This window comes from Dromaius novaehollandiae, chromosome 13 (genome assembly GCF_036370855.1).
Source record: "Dromaius novaehollandiae isolate bDroNov1 chromosome 13, bDroNov1.hap1, whole genome shotgun sequence".
NCBI classification, from domain to species: domain Eukaryota; kingdom Metazoa; phylum Chordata; class Aves; order Casuariiformes; family Dromaiidae; genus Dromaius; species Dromaius novaehollandiae.
Genome location: NC_088110.1, coordinates 8,842,630 through 8,869,381, shown reverse-complemented (window position 1 = coordinate 8,869,381; position 26,752 = coordinate 8,842,630). Strand labels below are relative to the sequence as shown.

At 41.3% G+C, this 26,752-nt stretch overlaps 1 protein-coding gene across 7 annotated transcripts in view; it reads left to right on the top strand.

The window, feature by feature from the left end:
- The window catches only part of ADCY7 (adenylate cyclase 7), a 71,338-nt gene that overhangs the window by 5,707 nt on the left and 38,879 nt on the right, over positions 1 to 26,752 (top strand). For 3 of the 7 annotated variants that reach the window (XM_064519563.1, XM_026102251.2, XM_026102250.2), the window contains exon 2: positions 17,192 to 17,329. The gene's annotated coding sequence lies outside the window, so the exon portion shown is untranslated. Of the gene's footprint in view, positions 1 to 4,406; positions 4,520 to 5,929; positions 6,340 to 8,754; positions 8,871 to 14,633; positions 14,657 to 17,191; positions 17,330 to 26,752 lie in introns of those variants that run through there. The other 4 variants (XM_026102252.2, XM_026102248.2, XM_064519564.1 and 1 more) reach the window with 4 other exon arrangements.

The window sequence follows — 26,752 nt, the reverse complement described above, 5'->3', positions numbered from 1 at the left end:
TTGAAAGGAAGCTTGGGTATGGCTATCAAAACTTTCTAACTTCCTGAGACTCTTTCTGCCTAATCTTCTGTTAGTCCTTTGCTGGTGATTCTTGGCTGCTGCCATGAAGGTGACTGTAATTTCAAAACAGAGTCAAATGGGGGGAAATGATCTCTGAAGAACACACATTTATATATTTGTGAGATCACACTTACTGGAATAGACTAAAATAAATTACGAGAAACGTGAGAAACACATGTAGTCATATTACTAATATATCGCAATCAGGAACTTGGTTTTAAGGTGAAAACTCTTTACAGGTTCGTATCACAGACACAGCGAATGGATTAATTCTGATACTTTGCATAAATTTTTACTGTCCTGCTTACTATATATAGTATATGTATGCCGGGTGCTGTTTATTACAAGACACTTGGCTAAAGGATAAAATTACCGATAACACATACTTCTGTGGGATTATTGCTGATAAGCGATTGGCCTGATGTGCTTCAGTAAGACGCCTGGCTTGAGGGGAGCGTAGACGTTCGGGGGGTGTGAGCGCTCGGTCGCCAGTAGGGTAAGGAGAGCTGCTCTGCGGCCTGGGAGAAGATGAGCAGGTGCCTCTGCTGCACCGAGCCCTGCTGCAGGCGGGGGGGCTGCTTCCCTGCCCTGTCTGCGCTGGCCTGGCGGCCGCAGAGGAGCGGGCGCGGGCGCGGGAGCGGGAGCGGCGGAGCAAGAGCCCTGCAGCCACCCTGCTTTCCCCGGGGCCGCAGCCTGCCTTTGTTCGTGCTGGGTGGAGAGGGCCGCTCTCGGGAGTGCGCCCATGTGGTTTGGCTGCACAGAGAGGCTGAAATCCGCGGTGCAGGGTGGTCAGTCTTGCTATGGCTACGCTGGAAGCCTAAGTGCACTTGAGAAGAGCCCAAAAGGTCTCTTCTTCCACATGAACTCTCTGGCAACAGACCCTGAATCTGAAAAATATTCGTTCTCTTTCTAAAATTGACATGATTTCGTGGTCATTTTGGAATCTTATGAGCTGATTTGAGTTTGGCTTTTTGGGACCCTGTTTTTGCTGTGTTACAAACCTTCATACGTGGTGCCTGAATTTAGCAAGTTTTTCAGCAAGGGGCTCGTATACTTACAGGAGAGCTCAGCAATTTCTGAAGTCCTTCAAAACTTTAATTTGCCTTCTGTACTGTACTTATATACAAATGACCAGTGATGGCTATGTAAAACATCGTTTTTCTTGGATGAGTTCATTCCTGCTTTTATATTCAGAGTCGCATCTGAATATTTTAAGGGTGTGATTTTTATGGTCTAGCTAAGCTGACTGAATGGGTGGCTGTCCCTAAAAGAGGTGCACCCTTTCTGTCCTGGCATTCCCACCCCTCCTGCAAGTCGGCACCGGTGCTCATCTCATCTCATCTCCTGGTGAGCTGCTTTGTGCAGCTAAGTGGGCAAAAGCTATTTTCTAGAAGTTAGTCTTCTGTAAGCCTGTGAATTGTTTCGCTGCAGGAGCAGAGAGCATACAGCCCAGGGCAGGGGCGTGAGTGTTTTGCTGAACTTCTGGAGAGACAAGAGGGGAAGAAGGTCCATCCTCTTAGGCCGTACTGCTGTATTGCGAAACGGTGCTCTGCGTTAACCGAGTAGTTAGTTTACTTCTGCAGAGGTGCTGGAAAAGTGGCAGGGGTTGTATTTTCGGTTGAAGTATCGCTAATTGCCATGCTAGCCCCATCTCAGTCGTCCTCTTTGAACAAAGAATTCCACTGTTCCACTCGTACAGCAGGAAACGAATGTGAAAATATTTCACTGTAGTACTTTTAAAATCATCTATATTTTTTTGCAAGTTCCTGAGGAGTATCCTGTTTTGGATTTAGTGGTTTTTATTTTTTTATTTTTAGTCTGCTAATTATAATACAGTAACAGTTGGAAGCCCCCTCTCCCTTTTCCCTCAGGTTGCTGCACTTTTAGAATAAGCCAGAAGATGCGTCATAATGCTGTAGTGAAAATTATGTAGGCATATACTGCGAATCAGTTAAGAAAGTGCAGTGTTGTTGAATGTAACCTACTAATATGAGATTCACAGATATGGGAAGGTAGTTAAATGTAGGAAGTGCTCTGAGAGTAAGCATTTCTGTTTAATTTGATGACAATAGAACCAACACGTTTAGCTTTCAGTGAAATGGAAAAAAAGAAAAGAGTACTTCTTGTAAATTATTTTGGAAATGCTATTAGTTGGGGTTTTTAATAGTGCCACAGTACACAAGATGCCACACAGACAGATTTATTTTCTCCTGAGAGCTTACATGTTTATGATCTGCATATCCGGAGCTCGCTCACAGAATTTTAGAGCGTAATTTAGTGACATATGTTGTCAGCGCGAACAGAACTGAATGTGGGAGTTAACATTGCTGCTGGTCAGGTGCAGACTAATAACACAATAAACAATGCTGCTAGAAAAAGGATATTAAATTGGAATTCATGAATCATATATTGGTAGAATTGGGTAAAATTCTTTTTTTTCAAGATTCTGGGCAGATTTAGGCTAGAATTGAGAGTATTTTTTTTTCTGTTGACTGTGCCTGTGTTCTATGGCTGTTTATGAAGCATGTTCAGACAGGGATGTAGTTGTAGCTAAACTGATTTACCAGAGTAGCCTTAAACATTAGTTTTAAATGTTGAATTAATTTTTGTCCTAAGTTTATACAAATTGTCGTATTTAGAAATGAGTTCTGCTGTACTTATTTTGAAGTACATTTAAATACAGATCTTCAAGCACTGATGGTAAGACTATTCTTAGAGTTATCTCGGCTGCCTAGAAAATAAATATGTATGTATATATAAAAAAAACCTAACTAAAATGATGTTTCTGGAGACTATAGAGTCTAAAAGCTACCATGCTTTTTTCCTCTTATCTTTCCAGATGGCCTCTCATAATGTCCTTATGTATAGGGGCCCTAGGCATCATTCCTTAGGCCCTAGGCATCATTCCTTAGGCCTGTGCATTTACAAATAGATAAGCAATATTTTAGGAAGTGCTAGCCAGAAAAAAAACCCCATTATTTGGTGGTAAGTCTATGAGGAGTGTTGGCTGCAGAAAGTATGGCTGCATGAGCTGGGAATCGTTTGATTTGCTTTGACATTTAAACCAAGCAAGGAGTGAGGCAGCACTTCTCTAGTGCAGTTGCTGAAAGCTGTGCTGAGTAGCATAGGGCTCAGTTGGAGTAATTGGGAAGAGGGTGAGGTGTTGGAGTGCTTACATGCTATTAAACTATTTCTCACTAGAAATAGAGGCACTTGCAAGAGGAAAAACAAAGGGGAAGCGAAAGGATTTCTTTAACTGAGGCACTATACTCACAGATATGGAGTAACTGGAAGTCGCAGACAGAGGAGACCAAATTGTGTTGTATAATACTTCAGTGGACTTGGGAAAGCCTTGGCCGGATCTGTAATCGGATTAGGTTACTGACGGCATTGCAGCTGGGAGTGTGGAGTTGCCAAAGCTGTGCGGAGGGAAGGCAACACGTGCCTTTGGAAACCTGCTTTGTTTCCAAAGCACTTGAGGGCAGCTCCCAAAAGCATGGGAGATTAACTGTCCAGACATACGTTTGGGAGTTGCAGAGGCATGCACCCCACCCTTGGAGCCGGGATCTAACATTAGGCAGAGGAACCATGCAAGCTGAGTGGGGAGTAACTTCACCTTTCTTTTCAGTGTCATGGTTGAATTTTAACAAGTTTTCTTATTGTATGCAAGTGGCGTTATCACCCCGATTTGAGGCACCAGCTTGCTGTATCTGTGCCCATCTGCTGATCATGAGTGCTTTGAGCTCCTTGGGGTCTGAGAGAGGTTGTGGGTGGTGCCCATGTGGTCTCCAGGCTCACCTGCTGAGCCTGCACCTTGGGGACAGCTGCCCTGGACCATAAAACCCATGCTGGCCCTCTGTGTCCATTCAGTTTAATCTCCTCTGGAGCTCCATCCATGAGGAACATTTTTGTCATAACTCTTGGAGGCATGTGGCAGTCGTAAAGACACATAATTAGTTTTGGGAGGAATTTTAAAGCAGTTTTTCAGATGACATCAAAGGTGCTAGTCAGTGCAAAATAAGCTATGCTGCATGCTGTTCCCTTCTTTTTTCTGAGGGTTGTTTGGGATTTCGTTCGTGCTCTCTGGGGTTCCAGTGTCTCCTTTTCGTGCCCCCAGCACAGGCTGTTCTTTGCTGTCCTCTGTAAGAAGGATCCAACCAGACTTTGATTCTTTTACAATTCCCTCTGCTTCTGCCCTGTGACCCTCTGGTCTGTCACAAACCCTTGGGTGGTCTGTTGCGTGGTTACTACGCAATTTGAGTTCAGACTTGAAAAACTGGTTTAATGCAGGCGGTAACCACCCGTCTGTTCAGAAATGGCCTCTGTGGTTGCGGATGGTCTATGGTGATGTCTCGTTCAGCAGTGGAAGCCGAACGCCTCTCCTCTGGCAGTGCACTGCAAGGCAACCAGCCTTTCCCTCCTCTAGTGCCGGTCTCAGATGGCACACCGTAAGTGTGAGGTGAGTTTGTAATGTCCAGCTGGAGTTCAGAATGTGTACGTAGATTCTCCAAGTGATCCCAAGGAGTTTATGTGGTTGCAGAGCAGAGCTGTGTTATGTCACAGTTTTCTTGCCTGCTCCAGAAGTGTATGTAGCCACCCTGTGCAGGCGTCTTCTAACCCTACGCATGTCTTCGTAGGTCAGTAGATCAACTATAGGTAATTATGGTGGTGGTGGCTTTTGGACAGTGATTGGGCACCTTGGGATGACTACGCGAAGAAGTCGACGTGGAACAAGCTGTAGTGCCTTAGTTAGGTGCGTGTGTTGTTATGCTACGTGCTGTGAACGTGAGATCGCTTATCCTACTGCCATTTACACAGCGGTATGAGTTTGTATGATGGCAGTTACTGGGGGGAATTTACGTGCTATTAATCCTCATATTTTAATCTGTCTACCAATAATTTATTCATGTAACTATGCAGTTTCCTTAACCAAAAGAAAAAACAAAAAGCTTTAAAATCTGGATAGCTTGGGCAGACCTTTTGTACAATGTACAAAGTGTGCTGTACGCCTTTTGACTTGAAGTAACACCTTGATGACAGAATGATGCCAAAATACAATTTTATGTAATTCCAAGTTGCTTGGGATGTTTCTCTGTCCTTGCATGGCTAATGTGGACTATTAATTACTGTTAACTCTTTTTTTGTCTTGAAATATAACCTGTTAATTCTGCTTGGTGGGACAGAAAACTAGCTAACAGTGATTTTGCCCACCTGCCCTTTCTCTATAAAAAAGAAACTTTTTTTTAACAAGGCAGTAACCTGGGGAAGCAGGGGATGACGCCCTCCTTGTAATATTGCCAAACATAAGTTTGGGGTGTTTTTTAAGGCATCTCAAAACTCTAAGACTTATCTTTCACTTGCCTTCTGAATTTTGAGCTGTTTTTGGCCCCAGTTGAGCTTTTCTCCCCAGTCAAGTGTTAAAAGCTTTGATTAAAACCACAGTTTTGTGATTTAGCGTCTTACTAAAAACGTCAGCTGTCATAAAAGTTCTGATAAAGCGCTAATTGTTAGCAAGGCTAAATTATTTTTGTAACTTCTTTCCAGTCTTAACAGACCAGTTAGCAAACTTTTAAGCACTTTTCTTGGGACTTTGATTTATGTTTTTACATATATTTCCCTATAATGAAAAACACATTTTAGATTTCAAATGTATTAAATGAAGATTATGAAGAAGTGAAGATTTATGAAGATCTTGGCTAGGATCGTGCTCCGCTTCTGTAACGCCCACAGTGGTTTTGTACTGATGCTGTTACTTTGTTTTTGTACTTCACTGTCGCTTGTGGTAAAACTTGTTTGTGCAAGTGTCTAATTTCTGAACAGGAACTAGTTAGAAGGCCTTCAAAGAGTGGTGGTACTGAAACGAACATCCATTTTTGTGATGAGCTTTCTGGCTCTTTTGGGTGTGTATGTATGACTTCTGCCCAGAATGGGAATCTGCCGTTCCTATCTGGGGTTTTTTGGCCTGGATTTACCGTGCAGTCTGCGCTCCTTGGTGCGTCAACTCGCTGGGTCTTCCCCGTTCCTTAGCCTGAACTGCTGCTGCTAGTTTCTGCAGCATCATAAAAAGAAGGCAAACTGGGAAAGTCATTTAGCTGATTGTAGAAGGACGTGGAGCAAAGTGTCAGTCCCGGTGTGTGCGGTGGGAGGGTCAGACCTCTGGTCCGGTTGTCTGCGGGATGTTGCCTGGAGCAGAGTCCTTCTGGAGGCACCAGGGCTCCACCCGCGTGCCACGGTCGGCCTTTGCTGTGTGAACTGCAGGAGGAGAGACTGGAGTTACAGGTACGTGTAGCGGTACTTAACTGAGAGCAAAATGCTGAATTACAGTATCAGCTTTTATGCATTGCTTTCTATTTGAATGATAGGTTTGTTCATGTGTTATTTTTGTGCTAGTGCTTCCAGGCTTCAGCTCAGCCAAGAAAGGAAACTTCTGGGGAAAATTGTAAGCAAACAACATTTAAAAGTATTGTCACATTAGTTGTTGTATGTGCTATAGTGAATATTATATCTGTAAACTTTAATACTTATTTATGCTGGGTCACTTAAATCCTTGCTTTATGTTCAGAGTAAAGATTTAATTTTAACCATGATGGTGATAATACAGATATCCAGTATTTCTAGTACATGTAAAATCCCTTTTGTACTTGGGATGGTTGATTGCAGCTTTGCTTTACTTTTTTACTTACAATGTGTGTCATCCTATCTAAGAATTCAGGATTTCATAAATCAGCGTTTTGGGTGGTGAGCTCAATGAATGTCAGTTCATATGTTCAGTGTTCCTAACTTGTCTAAAAATAAAAACTTGAATTAATTAACAACTTGCTTAATTCATGCTTAGTATCCGTTATTGATATGGTATGGCTTGTTTCCCAGTGGGACTTTTTTATTTTACCCTTTTCATTTTTAAAACATCACTTCTACTGTTAGTACTTTTCCTTTAGATCTGCTATGTCTTTATTTATTTAACTTCCATCTAAAGCTGACAATTTTGGGTGAAAGACAGCCATTTTCTATACTTGTCACTGAACATATTGAAGCAGTTGTGTTTTTCCTGCAAAACCACTGTGGAACAACTACAGTGTTTTGAAATTTAAGTTTTGACAGTTTGCTTGTGTTTAATTTCACCTTTTATCATCAGTTTCTTGTGCTTGAATACGCTTATATGAATACCTAACAGAGGCAGCGATGAAATTACTGGTATAGTCAAGTATATGTTTATGTGCCTCAATACATGTATCATCAAATGGTAACTACTTAGTCATTTTAAGGAGTTGATTAGAATTGTAACAAAAATACACACCAGACACTCTCATTTGCATTTTGTTCTTTCCCTTCCTCATTTCTGACTTCTTGTATTGTCTGTATGCTTGGGCTTAAAATGGTGACAAAGCAGTAAAAGTCTGGGAGCAGACCAGTGTTTTATGACTTAAATAAATGTTACAGCATTTCTGTGTCTCTGTGTAACACGTAGAGTAGCTAAAAATGTTGACATGCCTGTTGTGTGCGTGGTTTAGGTCACCAAAGGGTTGCAGCTGGCTTGCACTTCTGCTTACCCGAGCCCCTGGCGTTAGTTCCTGGGTGAAGTGAGCTGACTCACTGATACACACGTGAACACGGGATTTGTCATATCGTGTGTCATATTATGTTCCGTAGTTCCTGCTTCCTTTCAAATTTTTGCCTTTGAGACACTTTCTTGTTTCAAGTATCACTATATTTTATATTGGAGGTTTGCTGAAGATAGTTAACTGGCTTGATTTAAAACTGACAGAAACGTTTGAGGGAAGTTGTTAGTGTAAAAGCAGCTTTTGGATTTGAAAATGTTTGAAGAGTGTGTTACTTTAGCAATGTAATAAATGTTTATGGATTTTTTTTATTGGGAGCTTGTATGTCCTTCTAGACTGGAAATCAAATGCAAAAATATTTAGATTTGAGATTTGTCTAGGGGAGGTGTATAACTTATATAAAATACATGCTATAAACTTCCTATTGGTGGCAGAATGGCTGATATTTTTTCAGTCTGCATGTATGCAAAACTCCGTTTTGACCAAAAGCATGAGCTATACCTTTTAATGGTTCCTTTGTCTTGAAATGTCTTCAATTAAAAAAGCAACCCCCACTCCCCGTCTTTGCCTGCGCTCGAATACAGATGCTTTTGGCATACATCTTGCCGTGCAACAGTTTTAGAAGTAAAGAATGGTTGGAAGTAAAGAATTTTTTTTTTCCCCACATAAAGTTACTGTTTCGTTAGGCAGCAAACTTGAGGAAGTGTGATCTAGTGATGGAAGCTTAAACCTGGCAGCTGAAAGATGTGAATAGAGTTCGTAGTGTGACTCACAACTCAGATTTTTTTTCTGTTTTTTTTTTTTCTTTTGCAGAATGTTGATAGCAAAAAGAGTATTTGAGGCTTTGTTTACTCATCCTGGAGGCCCCTAGACAGAAGTGGAAAGTGTTCTGGATGTTGGACAAATTCCAGTAGCCAAATTACTGTTGAAGTAGTAGCAGTATGGTCTTGCTCTTTCTGAAAAATAAAGTAGCAGTTCTCTTTTTAATAAGCATAAGTCAGCTTGGATCTTGCCGTACAGTCTGTGTGAAAGTCATCACTTCTAATAGCCCGGACCCTGGGGGAGCAGGGCAGGGCATCGATTGGCTCGGGAGTGCCTCAGGGGAAGGGAGCGCCTGCCAAAATCACTGACACTGCTAATCTAGAAAAATGATGCAATTACGATTCTCCTTCCTAGTCTGGGAAAGCATCTTGGACCTCCTTATTCGCAGTTCCAGTTATCCACAGAGGTGGGGTAAGCCGTCTGGCCGGGGTGAGTCTTCCCTTCTTGCGTGTCTTTATCCGTCACTGCTTTTTAAATTCTTGAATGTTTCCCTGAGGTTACGGACTGGGCATAACTCAACTGTGAAGACTTTTGTCAGGTGTTAAGATAGAGATTTGCAGACCATCCTGAGCACTTGCTTAGCAGAGCTGACGTGCTGAGGCTTTCTTTCCCCCCCACGGCCCCCCATCAGTTGCTCGTGCTGCTGCTGGCGGGCGCGTAGCACCTTTGGGAGCGGCCTCCGGCCTCGGGGCGCCGTGGGGGCTCCCAGCTCCGAGGGCTGCGGCGCGGGGATCCCTCCGGCTGGCTCCCGCCTCCGCGGGGCCGCTGGCGCTGGCTGCGCTGCGAACCATGATCGCTCAGCCCGGGTCTGCCTGAGAAGGAAAAACAAAACCCCAGAAACACAGAGAGGTTATTTGTAAACCGATCTGGCTCAGTGTGGGCCTAGAAGCAGACACGCACAGACAGACGGTGCAGCGTGGGGACGAGAGAGGAGCCGTCGCAGGGAGGAAGAGGGGGGAGAGGGGAGAGGAACTCTCCGAGCTGCTGTTACCGGAGCAGCCCCTCTTGCAGAGCTGCAGCCGAGGCCTGCGGGCACAGCTGTTAAAAGGAGCAGCGCAAGCTTCCTCCTACAAATCTGTTCTCTAAGCTAATTTAAACTGCAGGTTTTATTTTTTGACATCTGAACAAATACGCATTTGCCATAGTAGGCATCTCTATTTGAATACATCCCAAGTGGTGATACCTCTCACTTCACGAGCAGGTCATTTTCCCATTATACTAGGATTCATTTGCTCGAGCAGCAAGTTGTATTTTAGAAATAAGGAAGTAATGATGATGGTGCAGGTGTCAGCCTGAAGCATGCCTAAAGGAGTAGTGGTCGTGTTACAAAAGTGCAGAAGGAACTTAATGATTTCGTCTACTCTATTTTGCCATTTATTCATTGTTAAGATATACTGATTTTATTTGCTACTGAAAAGACAAGCTTTATTTTTCAAGGTGTCAGAAACCTAAAGCGAAGGGTTTTTCCCTCTTTGCTGTAACTGAACTTACAGCATTGCTTCCCTGTGTTCTTTCTGCAGCAGCCATGCCTATCGCTGGGAGGTGAATGACTGACGTTCTGCTGTGCTTAACATGTGTCTTTATTGAATTATATGTTTAATTTTGAACATAATCTTATACAATAATTTAAGCATTATTTGATATTGAAAGCCTGGCATTGTGTTTCCTGCCACAGCTGAACAGGCAGTCTCCTCCAGGGATTATTTAAATTTCTAGAAGTATTAGAGATTAAAGTCCAACGAAAAATTTAAGTGTCAACAGAGATATTTGCTGCAACGTATTTTTGTAGTCCAAAATGATTTGTGCGTAATAGTGATGGCTTTGGACTTCCGTGTTTCTGAAAATGCCTAGTGAATACTCTCTATTTTCTTAGCAGTGTCTGTGGGTGGATGATGGTATTAGTTCAGCTCCTTTGGGAGAGAAAAAGGGATACCACACACTCAAAGCCAGCCAGGAAATCTGTGGGAGAGCTGAAAGTTAGAAAACAAATTCTGATTTCTTGGCTTTTTAGCCACAGTGATCTTCTCATACGTAAGCTAAGAGCTTTCAAGCTTTTGAGAACTTGTGTGTGCACAGATTGGAAAGACGGGAGTATGGGGGAGAAATACCTCTGGAATTTATTATGCTTTAACCACAGGATGTGGTTGTTAAAATTATGTTGTGGGTTTTTGGCAGTATTTGGGTTTCAGGCCTGCTCTTAAATTGTATGGAGCACCTTCAGTGAAAGCTGCAAGTATTGAGAGTTTTGAGGAGCAGGGAAGTCCCTGCGACACGGGCTAAGGAGGTGGCTGATGGAGGAGGAGCCCTCCGACCTGCCTGAGGGGACTTGGCCAGCGGGCCCGAAGCCACATCCTGCCCCGGTCCCGGTCCTGAGGGGCTTAGGGCCGTTTGGCACGGCGCCCTTCCTCTGTCTGACTGCTTGCTTTCTCTGTGTGATCTGCTTCGAATGTGAAGTCTCTGAGTCATGGTTTATCTTTTAGGAAACTACCAGTTGGTCAGACCTTAGGGCTACTGCTTATCTCCGTTATCAGTCGGTTTTGTTAATGTATGATGTTCATAAGAACTTGTTATCTCTCCCCACTCCCCCAACATAAAAAGATAAACACAGGGGTTTTATGGAAATTAGCTCCATTGCTTAATTACCTTTTCATGCAAAGTTGTTGCCTTTTTCAGTTTTTAATTGACTATTTCCTAGATCATGGTTTCTGAATTTTTGTCACTTTTTTTCTTAAATCTCATTATGCCATTTGATCTGTTTGTAAGTGAATAGTTCAAGTCTGCTGTTGCATCATTTTGGCACATCTTCTTCTATTTCCTTTGCTTGATCCTGTATGCTTTCAACTGCGTAGTGCTTTTCATTCAAGCTATTTTTGGTGTACGTCTATATAGTATCTAGACCAGTGAACCCCTGTTGCTACCAAACCGGTCAAGATGCAGCTGTAAAACAAACACTGGTATGAATATGCGGAGAGAAAAAGAGCTTTAGTTAGACCCACGCTCAGTTTAGGCAAGGAGCTTCTGTTCAACTTGGAGAGCGGCAGCTGCAAGAGTGAAACACGTTTGAAACAGCCCATAGTGAGGATGATTCTGTTGTTGCATTTACTTATTTAAAAAGGAGTCCAATTTTAGATGTGGAACAGTTTAAACTGTTTTCTAAGTTTTTAAGCAAATTCTTGTATCAGAAAAATCCTGCTCACTGAAACTTAAAACCCTTCCAGCAGGGCTGCGTAAACCTGTCAGCACAAGAAAATCTTGGAGAGCTTCTTCGCCGTGCTTTGGAGATTGACTCTGGATGTGCATGTTTTATTTCAGGCTTCCTACGTTCAGGAAGTACATTAATTAAATATTACTCCTGAGAGACCAGAAATCAATCTTTGTTTAAAAGTCCAGTTTTCGAGGTGTATATAGAGGAGGATTTCATGTCATGTGACTTTTTATAAAGAGACGCTGGTAGCTCCAGGGGTGAAAATGCAGCAGAAGGTAAAATGAAGCAAGGACCTGGAGGCTGCTCGATGAGTTGTAGCAAGTACAGTCAGGTTGTCAGGGTGCGCTTTCATGCTGTAGTTTAGGAATTTAAAAATCCCTTTTATGGGAGAACTCAGTAGACTTCTGACTCCTGTGATTTGCAGTGTAATTTTGAAGATGAAATAGGAGAGGAAGTTTTTTCATTCTGACTGACTTTCTTGTTCCTCAACATTTATATTGTTTCTCCAGTAAACCAATAAACTCTGTTAGACATTTCTGAATAAAATAAGCTTCAAGCTAAGCATCAGTTCAATTTATATGTTTTCGTACTATCATTTAGGATAACATGGAAATGATTTAGGGGATTTGTAAATTTATGTTGGCCAAACAATAATATAGAAAGAAGCATCTTATTCTTTGTGATAGTTTAATTTAAATTTATGAGTGATTGCTTATTGAAAAAATTGATAATAGGAAATATATTTTAAGCCTATCTGGAAAATATTGAGAGTCCCCAAATATGGGCTGTATGTACTTTGATGGGGAAAAATAACTTTATCAGTGTTATAAAATGGTGTTTGAAGACCTGTTTTTTAAGATATAGTTGAAACATAACATGATATTTTAATAATCCAAAATATTCATTTAATAAAAATATTTTTGTTCAATTAAAATTATTGTAATGAAATGCATTTCATAAAGGTTGCAATAAAAATACTTCCAAGCCTGTTCCCAATGAACATTATGCCACTGTTTTGCCCCAAAAGTCGTGAAATGAATGTCAGTATTTCAGTTCAGAATGTCTGTTAGTGGAATAGTTCAAAAATGGTACAAGAGACTTTAAAATTTTCTCCTTTTCTCTCACTGTAAATGTCACTAATTTGAACAAAATTAACATGTCTACAATTACGTAGGTACAGGATAAGCATTCAAATTAGGGCTCCAGCAGTATTGATGCTGTTATGATGCCTACTACCAGAGCAAACTCTGGAGACTCATGGCAACTTTGTACTTTCAAGTTAATAAATAAACTAAGTAGATAACCAGAAACCCGTGGCACACTGAAATATTTCTTCATGCAAGTTTGTGGAGCTATCCACTGAACTAGTCAGAATGCCTTATATTTGTGAACACTTAACAGTCATGATTTTCTTTTATCAGTAATGAATTCTACTGATACTTAGAAAAAAATTAACCTCTTGATCAGAATACACAATATACCTCATGAATAGATGAAAAGAAAAAAGGAGAAGGGAGCTGTTTTTTGAAAGAGAAACATAAGTCCAACAAAACTGATGTATTGTTAACTTCTGTATAATTTCCATAAACACAAGGAAATCTGAATTTCTACTTCAGTTAATATGCTAGTGAATGATCAGGAACTAGATATCTTGATTAAAACTGGGAAGAAACAAATAATTTTGGAAGTCTGTTTTGCCTTAAACAAGTATTACAGGTGTTGAATTATGACAGATCTGGAATTTTGTAACAGAAGTAATCTATCCTTCACTTTGGAGTTTCTCTTTTAGGTCAAATTTATTATTTTTGAAGCTAAGGAAATATCCATAAAATTAACTGCAGTATTCTGTTTTGTCTCATTTTATTTTCCTTTATCTCCAAGCCCAAAGCAAAGGAAAATCTTGAAAAAATAAAGTAAAAAGCTAAGGTGTTACTAAAGAGCAAAGAAAAGACCAATTTTGATATTGCAGCTTGGCCATTGCACTCCCCCTCACACACAATTTTTACATTTTAGCTTGATAAAAATTGGATACTAAAAAAAAAAAAAAATCAGTTCCGCAGGTGCAGCATTGATCCACTAGCTCAATATTACATGAATAACAACTTGGTAAGTGTGAAAAGCAACTGCTGTTAGAGCAGCAAGGTGCAGTGCTCATAATGTAACTGGTTAAATATTCTTCAGTCAAAATGAAAATGGCCTGCAAAACTGTTGCTAGGGAAATAGGCGCCTGTGGTTAGTGTTGAATGCAGAGAGATTTGTCTGTCTTGCAGATCAAAAATTGGCTTAAAGTACTTAGTCTGCATATCACTTTACTTCCTGAAACTTGCTGCTTATCAGGAGATACAGTAGGCTGGTCTCAGTTTCTCTTAAAAAATTTAGTTACAAATACATAGGAAATCTTATTTTATTTTATTTTATTTTTTCTCTTTACATTTTGATGACCTGAAGTACTTGCTGTCTTGATTTTTAATGTGTGTGTGCTATAAAGCATACTGCCCTTAGCATCTGATCCTGTAAACACTTTTGGGTGAGCAGCTTGATCCATCTGCCAGTAATCTTGCATATAAATGTTTTTAAGAGACATTGGTAAAAATTATGCTTTCAAGCATATCTTAAAAATTAAATTATAATAATTAAATAAGGTGAAATTTTGGAAATTTGACATAGTCTCCAATGTAATCCCCCTAAGGGGGGGGGGGGGGGGAATCAACCACCAAAACTAAACCCCTTCAGAAACTTTGAAAACAACAAGACGAGGTCCTGTAGATCCTCTGGTAAGTCTTGGGAGTGTTGTGGTGTTTCTGGTATGATTTAAAAATTCATAATTGTATTATGAATTCTCTGGGCCACCCGAGGTGTTTAGGTGTTCTCCTCACTTTCCCAGCTGAACAGCAGGAAACAGCTGCGCAGTGTTGGTCTCTGGACAGCACTAACCCCCTGCAAAGGAGCGGGAGGCATCCCTGTTTGCCAGTTACCAGGGAGTCGTCGTTAATTCTGGATACATAATGAGGTAAAACTGAGAATTTATTTAGGCATTCCGGATTGAACGTGCACCTGAAATAGGGCATACAGAGGTAAAACGAAGTGATATGTATATCTGTTTTTTATATATATATTTTATATATATATGTATGTATGTATTCAGATCACCTCTGAGAGGTGATTTGTTTTTTCTTCCATCTCTCTCATTTCTCTCTCAAGGTGCCATAAGGCTTTGTCAGGATCTCGACTTTTTCCTTAAGAATCACCTCCAGTTTCCACTTAACTTTTCTAAATACTGATGCCCACTGGATTTGTCGAAGTGGAGCTAACTGCTGTCCAAAAAGTAATACGATTTGATTGCAACTGTCCCATTGTTTAAGTATGAACCGGGCATTTAACCTGTCGCGACAGAAATGCCTCTATAGGCTTGATGCTGAGTGGGGTTGGATCTGTGTGTGTAGAGTGTATACTTGTGTGTGCATGGGTTATTATGACAAAGATATTTTATATAAGCATATAAATACAGTAACACATGCACTTCATTATTGTCTCTTCTTTGAGACTAGTAAGGAAGATAAACATGTGCTTTTTGATAAGTTACTGGGGGGAGTGTGCCCCCAGCCAAAGCTTTGAGATACAATGACAAAATGCTGCTAACTAAAAAAAGTATTTTTAGAGTTCAGGGATTCAGTCATTTACCACCAAAGAGAAGATGATTGGTGCTATATAACCTAATTTTGAGAAGTCTCTTAAACAAATTGTGCAAATTTTCTGTAGATACATTGCTGCCACAGAAGTTACCGTTTTAGTCTCTGAGTTCTCATATTTAATGTGCAAGTTGTTGATCTACAGAAGAACTGAAGTATTGCACAGCAAGAGCTGAGTGACTGGGAGGGATGGAATGGTTGAAAGGGAGTAAAACTGAGTAATGTAAAATGAAAGATTACACAGTTTTTGACCATTCATGTCTTCCATAGTGGAAGGGTCTTGAGATGGAAAACCGCAGAGGAAGAGAAGAAAATTTAAGTTAAACAGCAGATTGTTGTGAAGTGATATACCCATGAAAAAAGGAAATGTGGACCTTGTATATATTTCTGCCAGAAATAGGAAGTATCGCTATTAGTCTACAGGCCTTGCAATACTGTGTACAGTTCTAGCTGTCCATTTTCAAGAAACATTTAGAAGAAATGAGCAAGATGATTGGAGAAAAGAGGTGCCTATTTTATGAGTGATTATTAAAGCAATTTGTTTATCCTAGCAGAAGTTTACCAGAAAATCACAATAGGTTTATATGAACTCTTTTGCAAGAATATTCCACTCTGCCAAATTATTCAGCAATTTCATTTGTCTTTTGGCTTCCAAAGTGGATATCTACTTAATGAGCTTTGGGGTGAACAGCAAAGAAGGTGATGATATATCCTCATCTCCACACAGCTGTTTATCTTGTGACGTGTTCCCTACAAGCATCTTACTTCTGATTTCCTGCCGGGCCTCTCCTGCCCAGGGTCGGTGTTTCAACACTGCTGTATGACCATTTACCCCTCTTGGTTCCTGTCCGTGCTGAGCGCATGCTGGATCCAGCGATGAGTAGTGAGCAGTCCTGCTGCCTACTGGTGCCTCGTACTTTGCTGAAGTTTTGAACAGCTTTGGCATCCTGTCACCTCTGAACAGGAATCTCCATAACACATGTGAACTTGATGAAGTAGGCAGGGGGGAAGACAAAAGCCAAGAGCTGTTGTGTACCATATGGATTGGCCTACTAGACAGCTGGTGCGCTGCGTTCGGGGACGATAATCTGGCTATGTCTTCTGATTGCTTACCTACCAAAGTTTTCAGTTCACCGCGTCCTGGAAATGTGCCTTTCTGCCCTTCTTGTGCCCCCAGACACTAGGAAAACCTAGCAGGTGCGGGTAGCTCCTCTTCCTTCCCATGCCTGCAGTAGAGAGGCCTTTACCCAAAGCTGCAAGGTGCAAGGAACACTTATTTTTAACTGATTTTCCTGCCATATTGTCACATTTACTGACCTATGTTCTGAAATCCCAAACAATACATTCCTTTAATTTTGGACTGTTTTGAATTATGCATTGTTTATGCAAGTTTTTCTTCTCTTTTTTTTTTGCATTGCTGATGTTTGATCTGCTGTCTAATAAAATTTATTGAAAAACTTACGGCTTTCATTATCAAGATTGCTGTGAAGGTTAATACAAATATTATTCTCCCATTTTTAGCAAGACTATTATTTGCTGTTGCACAGGCCCAGAAAAGTATTGAGATCAGTTAGCACACAAAGAAGATGCCTCTCATCAGGTTTCAGCCTTCATCTCGGACATTTCCATCTAACTTTGTCTTTCAATCAATCTACATTCATTCTGCAGCTCACCAGAGTATAGTTAAATAGTTCTTTTTTTTTTTTTTTCCTATTGATTGTCTGGGTAAAAGGTTCGTAATGTATGAAGACAGACAATAAGTAGGTTTTTCTTCCTTGAACTACCAGAGGAAGAAATAGAAGCACCATCAATGCCTACAGTGGTCCTCGGAGTAAAGATGCCCTGTCTCGTTGCAGGTCGGTGTGCATAATATCTCAAAGATTTGGCATCAAGGATCGTTCCTGACTGGGCTACGCTCTGCGATCTTCAAAATGATCAAATAGACCACAGTGGAGAAACACTACTTCTGCTGATGAATTCTGTGGCCTGTAATGGTAAGCAAGCAACAAGCATGTGTGGATATTTTTGGTTTTGTTTGTTTGTTTGTTTTTATCAGTAGTCTCAATAAGAGACGGGATCATAAAACCCCGGAGTAATCTGTTCTGCATAGCTCAGCCTTACAATCTAGGTGAAAAGTATTTTCTCAACAGCTGCATGTAGTTTCGGGGTGGTTCAGTCCTGATGAGCATGGTAACCTGTGTGGCAATGGCTGAACGCTCGCTATTTTGGAAAGTGCTTTTATGGACGTTAATGATGCTCCAAAGCAGTAACTGCATAGTTTTCTAGAAAAGTGACTTTTGCCATATCCTGAGGTTTTGTTGTTACTGCCAAGTTATTTCAGCTTTGTGGTATTAACTAGTTCTGTGTGTTAATACTAGTTAGCTGAACTCAGTATCAGCAAATCCAAAGGATAAAGCTGCTCAAGGAGAACTTAAATTAAAGGCTTCTGCTTCATTTCAGCTGTAGCCACCTGGGACACCCATGCTTCCCATGATGAGTCAGAGCTTTACACGATATACGTTCCCAGTAGCCTGTTAGTGTTGAGAACAGTAGGGTTTGCTGCCAACCAAAATTTTGGAAACGGTATTAGTCAGATGGAGCACAAGCTGAAATGAGAAAATGATAGTGGTTATGGATTTGTGCTCAGCAGTTCCATTATCTTGGTAGGTAACTGAAACTTAGAGTGGAATAGATTCCCACGCGGTACGCAGGTTGTCCGTGGAGCAGTGCGCCGTGCTGCTGTCCAGCTCTGTGCTTCCAGTGATCGAGGAGAGCGTACCCCGGCACGTGTGGATACTTGCTCCTGTGGCAGGTGGTCTAGATCAGTGAAAAACAACGTATACAGCTTCCAACCATTTTGAAGTGTATGTTACTATTAAATATGACTGAAAATACAAAATTACAAGTGTTTGTATCTCATTGCCACTAGGTTTTATTTTTGAGTAAGTGTATATGGGATTTTTCCTAAACCTACTGTTATATTTTAGAAAACTTTTTTTAAAATAGCATGCTCATTTGATTGCTGTGGTGCCCTGAAGTAGGGTCTAACTGCAGAAACAGTGCTTCCCATTAAATGCGTAGGTACGTCTCTTTAATGGTGTTTTAATACTTAACCTTCAAGGGAGGGGAACTTCCTTCTTAGGAGGGTGTAGTTTTAGTTTTGTTTTTGGCTGTGAGGTACGGATGTTGTGGTGTAACAAATATTGCATGATTGTCATTTTGAAGGTTGGGGAACGCTAAAATTCCCCTTTAATAAATAGTATGTAGCAATAAGATTTTAAAAACATGTACTTGATAAAATGACTAGCGCTTCAAGAGTAAATTAAATCATGGGCGATTGGATTTGATCTCTCTGTCTCCTTCCTGCTCATTTCATAAACGATAAGAAGGCTTTGCTTTCTGAAATGTAGAGGGCATTTTATACCATCACAGAACTATTTGTTCTGTCGTAGCACCCCAAGTTTCCATTGCTCGAGGTGCTGATGCATAGTCATGTTTCCATTGCCCGTCTGTTGGCCTTGGGCTGAGGTTTATTTCCAAAATGAAATTGCCTGCGAGTCTGACTGCTTCAGGAGGAATATGAAACCAAAGAATGGTTATGATACTGTTGGATATGCAGAAATTCAAATGGAAAGAACAATTTTTGCCTTTGGCAGCAGACACAAGAAACATTGTTCTGGCATTACAGTTTACTGTTCCATTTTGGTTATGATGTTTGTTAAGAAAACTTAAAAAAATGGTTGGTTCTGTAATAGCAGTTGATATCGGAGCACGGCAGGGATACGGTGCTGATTTATGCGTTGAGCAGCCTTACAGGTCAGCTGCCTACTATTCAATGAAGGATTTTTAGTGTGCGTGTCTATGTTGTTGGTTCATCTGAAAAATTAGAGGCTGAAAAGCCCTAAGCAGCTGAAGCTGTTGTCAAGGTCAGTGCATTGGTTGTTTCACCTGTTCAGATGTCTTTCTACAATATTTCTCCACTGTTGAAGTGAGTAGATAGAAGAGAGAGGTTTTTATCTTTGAGCCTGATACCTGTTTACTGTTTTCAGTTGGACTGAACCTAAATAGTAAGTGATTCCTAATCTCTCTCAGGACAAGTTTTATCTTCTTCCCGCCCACAGCGTGCCCCTTATCCCTTGCCTTAGTGTGATTGCACCTGTTCTGTGCAAATACTCTGTTTACCCTGGAGGAGGGAAGCACACATTTGCATGTGAAACTGCAACACTCCCCCTAAATAACTAAAGAGAAATGGGGGGAAGAGAGTAATGGGTGATGCCCGTTACACTCCTGTTCATAGCAACTTCTAACATCTTTTGGCGTATCTAGCTGCAGTCGGGAGAGTCAAGTTACTTCCGTGAAATCTGGCTCCGTCCCATCAGCAGGCTGTGCTTCCTGGTCGCTGGAGCGAGGGAGAAAAGCCGAGACGCGTTAAAGTACTACTATGCAAATAGGCAGAGAGATTTAATTCTAGATGTAATTAGGTGATTATATTGTGCTTGAGAAGTTTGTTTTCAGCCTTAGCATTTGTCTGTTTGCCAGATGCTTATAATTCTGTATCCTGAATACTATATGAAAAAACCTTTGAGAGTTTGAATATTCCTTGAAGTGATATTTCTTATTACTAATTCCAATATAGACTTAATATTAGGTAGTATAATAAATTATTTTCTTAAAAATAAATCCATCTTCTGAAAATATCAGAGAGTTTACTTTTTCTAAAAATCAGAGGAGTATTTAATAGAAATTGTTCAGGCTTTCTCTTCCTCTCTTCTTCTCTATTCCTATCTCGGTTGCAAACACTGTATTTTCTCTTCCTATTGTTCAAGTTAAATATATTGTGTTTCTTTTTTTTCAGTATATGTAGCTTAATATTGTTCTCTTTATTACTAACTAAGAATAATAACTAAGAATAACTTCAGAAGTGTTCTGTTTTTTATATAATTAAGCTGAAGTTATACAATGAAAAGCTGTCCTGACTTCTGAGGAAACTGTGTTCAGAGATGTGAATTTTAAAGAGGTCACTGAAAACTTAAAGAATAAGTGGGATATTGATTTGTGTAGTGGTAAGTTCATTTTTAAACCAGCTAAAGTCAGAAAATCTATCTGTAAGATGCAACAGGGTGTCTGGGAATCATGAAATAATCACGCATCTTGGGCTTGGAAAGTTACAGAGCACAGCTGAATTCCCTACTGGTGTGCTGTGTCTTTTTACACCCTGGAGCTTGCTGCTTATGAAAATCAGTATTATAAAAGGACAGGTTTTTTTCCTGCTGAGATAGAAACAAAAGTTAATTATAAGGCTTAGTAGATTTCTTGGTTGAACTATGAAGTGTTTGTACCATAAACTACTTCAGAATCTTGATAAACCCTCCTGTCTAATGCAGCTGCGCCAATCTGGTTATGTGGCTTCTCCTTTCTCCTTCACCGACTTGGCTAATGAGCTGGTCTTAAGTTACAAATCTTCTTCATGGTTTGCTGAGCCATTTCTGTAATGATTACTGTGTCCCACCTGGGTCAGTAGTCTAGAGGTTTCTTACTGTGCCTGGTTAACTGGTACCCTCACAGCACATCTCGTAATAATGCTGGTATTTAAAACAAACAAAAAAATCCAACCCTAGAAGTGATGTTAATGATACTGTTCTTCTTAGGCTTTGGACCTGTGAGAAGTGATGAGCCAATTTAACGGCCCACTGCTCTGCTACTTGCAGTGGATGCTTCCTCCCACGTGTTGGGCCAGCTCTGGAGCTAATCCCGCACCTCCATCAGCTGATGTGCTCCACTGTCCCCACAGAAAGTGACCCACCAGAAAAGCTCGCTCTCATTTTCATGAATTAGTAGGCTCAGAAGAGAGCCTGGTGGGTGCCAGGGCTGGGTGTTGGGGCGGCAGGGCTGTGCGGCTGGGGTCGGGGGGGGGGCAAGCCTGCCTGCCTGCCTGCTTGCGGTGGTCCCAGCTGGTCTGCTGGCTCTGGCGCATGTAGAACCACATCTTCCATTTCACATCTCCCATGGCTACTAGTGACTGGAGAAGCTATTCTCAAATTACCCACTACACAACTTTAATTATTCCTCTTTTAGAGGATCTTTTGGAACAAGTGTCATGAGAAGAAGCAATCTATTGAAATAAGAATGTGAACAGAAAAAGTTGAGTGTGGGTGCTTGCTTTGAAGAGTATTTAGCACCGTCACAGCTGTGGTTTGCGAAGTGTAAGTGCATAATCTAGGTTATGTCATATTTAACCCCATGCCTTCTTTCATTAGTAATGATTGTTCTGGCAGTGCATTGTTTCTGCCTCCTGAATGTTTTTCAAATGACAGATTACTTTTTTGGTATTGATTTGGCTTTTGTAGATAAATGTAGTTTTGAGGAATGATACGGTGAAGTGAGTTTGCTCACTTTTTTTTTCCTCCCTCAAAAAGCAAATGTAAGTAAGATTTTTCTGAATTCCAGAAGGAGCTCTTCACAAATTAGACATAATTAAGGAAGCTGAAATGTTACATGAAAAGCTTCAAAATGCGAAGAAGTTTTAGCTTTGTGAAGAAACTTACCTGCACAAGTGACGTTTACTGCTGATACCAGATACGTCATTAAAAACACATCTGTTCTGCATTTTATATTTTTGTAGGAGCAGAGAAAGCTAAGATGACTGTAGGCTAGCATTTAAAACTAATTCTGAAAGGAAGAAGTGTTGTCTTTAACACAAGTGGTATTTCCTGTGATGACTGCTGCAAAGTACACTTTGGATTGCTATCCTTCATTTCCTAGACTAAATTAGCTGTGGAGTCTGCTAGACTGGAGATCATTTTTTGCCTGAGATTCATAATTCATGTACTAATACTCCTTGTTCAGTTATTCTATTTGAAGTTTATAGATTGCTGCTTCTCTTAATACTTGCTAATGGATAATTATGGTTAGTAATAAGTCTTGTCATGGAAATTGCTAAAGTAATTTTGGAAGCACTGTTGTCATCTGTGTGAAACAAGATGGAAGGGAAATCAAACCTCTACGCTGCTCTTTGCTACTGTAGCATTTAAAGACAGAAAAACTGGTTCTGCTTGCTTTTGTGCTGTGGCTGTTGAGAGGAATAAGGCAATATATCTTGTTTTGCTTGGGTTTTGTTATTGGGTTTGTTTTAATATTTCATCACTGAGACTGCTTTTTAGTAAACAGACAACTTTAGGTGAGCAAGGCTAAGTGCTTGGCAAATGAGTGGATATTTGGAAAAACGCATACTTTTGGAGTTATCCAGACAGTTAATGTGAGTGTGTTCACGAATGGGTCAGCGGCTTCCAAGGGAAGACCGGAGGCACAGCATATTCAAATCCCTTTCTGGGAGGCATTAGGTTAGTCGGGAGCTAAGGGAAGGGGAGGAAGGCCGTGGTAACGGGTGGTCTGGGTGTCAGCGCGCTTGTGGGAATGGCAGACTGAGCAGAGGGTGCACGGCTTACCCATCCCCTCCACAGTTTCAGGCTGAGCTAGCACCTGAATTGTCTGTGCTTTGTAAATACAGAGAATAAAGACAGTCCATGTCCCAAGAGCTGTTTTCTTGTTATCAGTCTGATTTTCCTCGCAGATAAACCATCGTTCTTTCTGTTGCTCCACCTTGCATTGTCAGGAGGGGAGAACGCGATTTGGTGCCACGGTTCAAGAGAAAAGTCCCTGTGCTAAGTCCTATTGGACTGTGCTCCATCGAGGCTTTACATACTCTCCCCGCTCTCCCCCTCTTTCCCATTGCATTGTTCCTTTTAAACAATTGCGGAGGAAGGAGGTGCTGAAGTGTCTCCAAAGAGCAGGGCAGCCCAAGGGTGCTGGTCTGAATGAAAAAAAGCAAGGTGGGGGGAGCCTTCTGCAGGGGCTGAGGTGGGGCAGGCTGAGGGCAGCTGGGCCTCTCTGCAGAAGGAAGAAACTTTTGATCTCAGTGTAGTTTAAGGGGCATCTTGAGAAGCCTGGAGCTTCCCCACATTCGCCTGTTTGGTATTGTTTGAAAGCAATAAAGAGTTTGGGGCTAGAAAAATGTTATAGAGCTTCAAGTGGCTTATGGAATTCAGACATTTAATACAATTTCATTTCAGGTTAATAGAAAAATTAACGAACAGATTTTTACTCGCTGTTCAGTGCTTGCTTCATCTGTGCTGATTGGCTTATTCATGTGTAGGGCTGAATAAATCATTGGGCGGCAAAAATCACCCCTGTGTCCCAAACATTTGCATTATTTTACAGGTGGTCACCTGATCAGAGAATGAAGTTTGAGGTACCAACAAAACTAGCTGCATGGTTGATAGCTACTAGAATGGAAAACACAGTGCCGATGCACCTTGGAAAGTAGTAATAGAAAATCTCCCATTTTTTAGCAAACATGAGAGATAGGCTCTGTTCAGTAACTAGCTGTATGAAAAGTGATAGCTACCTGCAGTGCAATATGAGTGCATATTGCAGTATGCAGTTGCGTATTGTTTATCATGCGGCTGGAGCAGAAACTAAGGCACAGCCTTGCAGCTTCGGAGGCACGTGAATCGCGTTATCGCCCCATCGGCCGACTTGCTTCTCGTCTGCACCAAACTTTCTGCCTTGCCATAGTGAAGGAGGAGGTCTGTGCGATGCAAGTTCCCAGAGCAGTTTTCCCTGTGAAGGGACTTGCTTTTTCTGTACTTACTCATCTTGAGCAAACTGCAAAAGAAAGAGGCTTCTCTGACTTTTGTAACGTGACTTGTTAGTGTAGCCCATGGTATCATGTTTCAGCTAGTTTTCTGTGAAACACTCGGTCTCTGTAGGCTCTGTAGTACGGTCAAGTCTATTCTGCAACTGTTGAGTCCAGGCCAACTCTTAAGAAAACGTTGTGTATTGACACAAAGCACTGCAGACAGTTTTAACTAGTCCAGGAGAACAAAAGAGCTTCAGTCCAAGCCTAATAGCCCAATCAAATGTTTGCTTTTATATTTTTTTTTTTCATAACAAAACCCTATGGCTTTTCAATAGCAGACCTGGGAGCTTAGCGGTGCTTGACAGTTCTCATGGAATGGGAAGGAAAGCTGAGAGCAGTCAGAAATAGCCGTATTTGTGGAAGTTAGAAATGTTGTATTTTTTTGCATGTGAGTGAAGGGTGGGTTGGGCATGTTTGTCCAGTACGTACTTAAGAAGTTTCTGTTGCTGATTCCCGACAACAGCCTTGTCGGCTTGAAACAGAGCTATTTTCATTCACTTTCTGAAAGGCACCTTGCTGTCCTTTAGGGCAGTCCCTTTTTTGCCCATCACATGTTCAGTGTTCTTTATTATATATTCATTGGGCAAATTTCTTTATTTGATGAAAAGTTTTTCACGTTAACTGGTGTGCAGCCGACTGTGGGGCTTACCTGGTTCCAACAACACTTTGTTCGTTTGCTTGGTAGACATCCTTGTAGGCTCTCAGCGCCGTTTCCAATTCGTACTCCTAGGGTTATTTCTTCCGTATACCAAAGCAACTTTGTTGACACATCATCTCTTCTCCTAACTCTTCTGGCTGCAGTGGAGGCTCCTAAAGAAATGAGGCTTTTTCTTGAGAAACCATTATCAGAACTTGATGGTTTTATGGCAGCGGCCCAGATCCTGTCCCGCATCAGAGAGAGCTGCTGGCTTGGTGCGTTGGCCGCTGCTGCTTCGCGGCGTGCTGCTGGGCTTTTGTCGTCTGTGGCTGTTTCGAAGGTGCACATCTCTTGGTGCCATAATGCCAAATCTCCACGCAATAAGGACCAAAACGCCAGAAAATGATGCTGTGGCAAGAAAGTGCTTGTGCGATCCGTGCATGCATAAACAGGAGGGTGTTAATTCGGATGATTTTACTAGTGGTCATGACATCTGTGCGACAGAATGTTTTGGTCTCTCTCTCTGCCCTCTACTTCTTCAGGCTGTCCGAAAAACTTTGGAGAAGGAGGAAGGAGGCAAAAATGGAAACTTTTGGCTATGTCTGTTACCTTCTTAAAAACAGAAGGTTGACTTGTAAGTCTGTTAATGAAATGAATGGATGCCAAGATTGTAACAAAATGTGAACAACAGAGGCTGGTTAAGTGCTTATGGTGGTTTGGGAGCTGGAATACAACACCTGTACTATTTTTTTCCCCTGTTTTGGATTGTAAAAAGATCACTCAAGGCATGATGAAGTTTCTCACATGTAACAACATGATGATTGAGCTAATGCCTAATAATGGCATGATTATCAAATAGCTTATCTGGTGTGTTGCTGGTGATTTGCTGTTTAAAAATTACTTAACTTATACATGCATGGAGACTATGAGTTGCTGTGTAGTCCTTTTTAGAAAATGGTGGTGTGGCAGCGGGACATAGGATGCAAACTGAAACTTGTTCAAAATTGAATTATTCATCTCAAAGTGGTGTGTTTGGAGTGTGTTACAGATGCTTGTTAAACCAGTGAAGTACTGTCCCAGGGTTTCTTTACCCAATGGAGTTTTTATTAAGGAAAAGCTGTGACTGGGAGTCATTGATAATTACTTGTAATGTGCATCAATGGAGATCAGCGAAGGAATAAACCAATCGGTGAACTCGCACTCTCTGTTTTAATACGATGGATTAAATCATTTAAGAGAGATGTCTTGCTGACTTTGCCCTGTTAATAATACTCAGAGATAGCTCAAAGCTGATACATTTAACATCTCTTTCATCTTTTGAATATTTGATAGCTGAAGCAAAGCCACACTGTAGTTCTGGAGAAGTGAGCTTGTCCTCGGTATTGTTTGTTTATTGATGTAGCAGAATCAAATTGTGGGGAAAAAGCTGTCGAGGCATTTCTCTTGGATTTTGAGATTAAGGAGCTCAAGACAGGATTACTTTTCCCTCGTAATGGTGAACATATTACTGCTTAGCAATTAATAGTTATTTTTAGAAACTGGTTTTGGTTCTGCAAACTGGAAAATAAATTTTGCCTCTCAAAATATCTGTCATTGTGGAAATCACCCTATGCCTACCTCATCTTGGCAGCACGGTGAAGAACTCCTGTTTGTTTGTAATCTGAATATATACTTCTGGGGAGAGCTGGGGCCGCCAGCCTGTTGTCCCTGCCGCGCAGGGGACCGACCGCCGCAGCCAGGGCGCTCCTGCCCCAAGGCAGCGGGCTCCTGCAAGCCGCGCAGTAGCGGAGCCCTCTTCCTCTGCGGGATGTTGCGGCTGTAGCCCTCCCCTTGCCCCTAACGGATTGGTCTCGTTACTCAAAGACTAATTCAGATTAAAATCCCCCCTCCCACCTGCTCTGATGTATCTTTCTGAAGAAGAAACAGGCGTGCACCCCAATGAAGTAATTCTGCAGTCAGGTGTGTGATTTGGAAAGTGAATTACAGCACGATGTGAATTTTTTAATTTCTTCTCTGCTTCTCCTGTGGTTTGAGTGTCAGGCCAGGTTTGAAAACGCGTGTGCACACCTTTGCAGGTGCCTG